Source organism: Micromys minutus (assembly GCF_963924665.1).
Source record: "Micromys minutus genome assembly, chromosome: 1".
NCBI classification, from domain to species: Eukaryota; Metazoa; Chordata; class Mammalia; order Rodentia; family Muridae; genus Micromys; species Micromys minutus.
The window spans coordinates 128,827,975-128,831,482 of NC_137969.1; the positions used below are offsets into that span (position 1 = coordinate 128,827,975).

The following is a 3,508-nucleotide window of genomic DNA, read 5'->3' on the forward strand; positions in this document are numbered from 1 at the left end:
ACTTGGGAAATAGCAAGACAGGCATTATGCAAGGCACAAAATGAGAGGGTTGATCCAAAATACCTAACATCCAAACAACAAATTCCTTAAAGAAACGTTACAGAAAAAAAGGACAAAAATACCAAAGACATAACTCAAGAAATTTCCCCGAACTAAAAGATGTGAACTCCCACATGCAAAAGCCCTCAGACTGATAAGAACAAAGGCACGCCAGCGTTCAGCATCAGGGAACTCAGAGATTCTGGGAAAGAAGAGAATAGTTCATAACCTCACAGAAGGAGCCCTGGGGAGTCCACACCAGCTGCACACAGAGATTAAGAAGCCAGAAGTTCATAACCTAAAAGATACTGGAACAATGCGCTTGAAGTTTCCATCCTAGGATTCTACACTCAGCCAATCTACAAATTGTGAGGGGAAAAAAGAGAACTTCAGTTATTCTTGGTCTTAGAAAGATTGGCGTCCCAGGTGTCCCTCTCCAGGGAGCTTTGAGGAGTTCACCAAAATAGAGGAAGCTACATGAATACCAGGAGACAGAACACAGGACAAGAGATGATGGGGATTCCCAGGATAGTAGTGACAGAGAGGCCTCTGGGTGACAGTTGCACACCATAAACAAAAGTCCACCTCTTCAAGAGTTTGGCAAGCCAGGAGGTTCAGGTTCAGCTTCCTGGGACAAATACAATAAACTGAAAACCTGATTGCTTTAAGGTGAGGCTTGGAAAATCAGTCAAGGGTCGAAGATTAAATTAATGAGAAGTACACACACACACACACAATTATTAATTCCAAGGAACACAAAAATCTGTGCTTAGCTTAGCTGTGGCTATTACCCTTGCCATAAATACTGTGGCTTATCTTAATCTAGCCATTTCTGAGCCCAAAACTCTGTGCCTACATATATTTATATGTGTTTGCTCTTTCTGTTTCCCCAATAGCAACCTGTTTGGTTGTTGCTGTTGTTGTTGTTTTAATTCCTTCTCTAGCTTTTTTCTTTCAACAGGAAATGTAATTTCCAACCTCTGTTTCGTGGTATTTTTGGTCACCTGAGCTCTGAGCAGGGGAGATTAATAGTTATAATCCGACCCAAGTAAGGACTGGCTGACCCAGGCAGAGATGAAAAGGCGGGCCTAAGTGGAGACAAGCACCAAGGAATAGATAACTTGTACGCCCTCTCCTCTAGGTTGTTTGTTTTTTCCAACAAATCTCTTCTAATAGCATAATCACATGGAGCAAGATAATGTTCCCACTGCCCAATGACCAGAAGTCAACTTCATTCCTTTCTTACAGGCTTGGATGCCCCACTTAGGACCTTATTGGTATGAATTCAACTTCAAAGCCTCTGCCTGCTTCATCTGGACAAGTTTCACAAGGGCTCTGAGCAGGCAGGGACCATGTCAGCAGACACTTACTGAGGATCCACAGGGGAGTCATCAGCAAGCTGAGTACCAATGCCCTTAATGATCTGGAGACAACAAATGATCTTCCTCAGATGGGAGGGGTGAAGTAAACGCCAAAATCTAGTAGAACAGGTGTGGGGCAAGGAAGAGAGCACCAACCAGGGCAGCCTGGAGAAGCCGTAGGCAGAGGTGAGGTTAGAGGCCCTGGGTGCCTGGGGGAAGGCAAGGAGGCCAGACATTCTTCAAGACTACAAATGGGCCAGTAATTATCCAATCTTTTCATCCTCCTGTAAGCATCAACTGTTGCGAGGGAGGTTACCATCTACTGAGCATTGCAGGTTTGATAAGACATAAGCCCCTGCCCTGCTTTGGAAACAAGACCACCTCAGTGTAAGGAAAGCAAGGAAACAGTGTGTCAAAGCTAAAACCATTTGTTCAGACCTGAGATTCTTTCCTATTTAGGAAGAGAGGAAAACTCTAGGCCAAAGACCCCTGTAGGGCAAAGGTATTGTCAACTAGAGTTCAGCGTTGATTTGCATGTGTTTACAATACTTGTCCCACACACAGCTCCACAAACCTGAAATGCACACACCCTTGTGGGAAGAATGAGGGTGATTAACATAGGCACACTACAGAAAGCGCCCTGAGCTGGCAAGCCTACTAATAGAGATCAGATTAATAAGTGTATGGCGAAAGATAAGCCTTTCTTCACCAAACAAAATATAACTGAACAAATGAATGCTTTCAAATACTTAATGTGTAAGTTTAGCCACAGCTTCCCCCCCATCCCAACCCACCCCACCCCCGTAAATAGCAAGCTGTTCCTTATTTTGAACCTTGCAGACCACAGGGCTACCAGGGCCGTTCATTCAACTATTAAATCCCAAATCTTATTTAGGAGACTTGCTGATAAGTTGAGGCTTCCTCCTACCACTCCCCAGCTCTGTAAAAGAGAGTAATCTAGCCGGGAATAAGTTGTCACAGTTTCCTAAGAGGAAAACGGGCACTCACTGTAAAAATGGAAGGCATCTGCTTAAAGCGTACTATTCTGGATAGGCTTCAAACCCACTTAACCAAGCCACCCGCCCTGCTGTCCCAATTTAACACTGAGATCAACTCTTCTAATCAAATATTCCAGTTTCCAAAGATCAACCCCAGGTGGGACCTGGTACACAGAAACATAGCAGTCATTCACCAACGACAGGAAAAAGTTAAGAAATGTAAGATCCTGGGAAGACTAAACCTTCTCGGGACAAGGTCCACGTAGTTTTTCCCACCTGGATTCTTAAAGCCCCTGTTTATCAAGATCCAGATACCACTTTCCAGAAGGGAGGAATGACTAAAGAAATAAGTGCACCTGCTCGGGCACAAGCAACTGTGGACCATCTTCCTGGATTCTAACTTTACCGCGGGACAAGCAGAGAAGAGAAAGGCCCCTGTCGCTCGCCTGGGAAGGGAACTCTGGCGCCAGTGCTTTTGGCTCAAATACCGAGTCCAAAAGGGCTCAGATCTGCAGCCACCCCGGCCATCAGGGGAGTGCACCTGCCCCTTCTTCCTGGCCCAAGGGGAACGGGCCTCTGACCTGACGCAGAGAGCCCACTCTCAGCGATCCATGTGGAGGATAGAAAAAGTCTTCCTAATCCCACTAAGGTCAGTCTCCGGCAAGTAGAAGCCACCTCGGTGAGCGCGCACCTCTCGGATTCTCCCGGCCGAGAGTCCCCAGGTCCCTACCTTGATGGAGCGCTCGCGGACACAAGCCAGGACACAGCGACGTCCAAACTGCGGAGCCTCGAGTCTGGCGAGCACTGACCAAGCCCATCGTCACGCCCACCGCCTGGCTCCTCCTTAGCCACGCCCCCTCCCCGCGCCCCGCCTTCTGCCCGCCCCTGCCCACAGCGGTCAGTTCCCACCTTCCCTCGGCGAGTTCAAAGACTGGAGTCCGAGCATCCCTTATCCACGCGGACGCGGCGTGGGGTCTCTCTAAGTCCGGACTTGCCATCCTAAGGGAACTATCCAGAAAAAATGCTCCTTCGTCTCCGGCTCGGAGAACCGATAGCAGTGGCACCTGTGGGTGGCTGAGCGCCCGGTGGGGACTAGGAACGGACCTCCTC

General features: G+C 48.0%; 1 protein-coding gene across 2 annotated transcripts in view; it reads right to left on the reverse strand.

Annotated features, from left to right (window-relative positions):
• The window catches only part of TEC (tec protein tyrosine kinase), a 99,621-nt gene extending 96,424 nt beyond the window's left edge, over positions 1 to 3,197 (reverse strand). Inside the window, exon 1 of one of the 2 annotated variants that reach the window (XM_080936427.1) lies at positions 3,129 to 3,197. The gene's annotated coding sequence lies outside the window, so the exon portion shown is untranslated. The remainder of the gene's footprint in view (positions 1 to 3,128) is intronic. The other variant, XM_080936428.1, reaches the window with a different exon arrangement.
• Between the last annotated feature and the right edge of the window lie 311 nt (positions 3,198 to 3,508).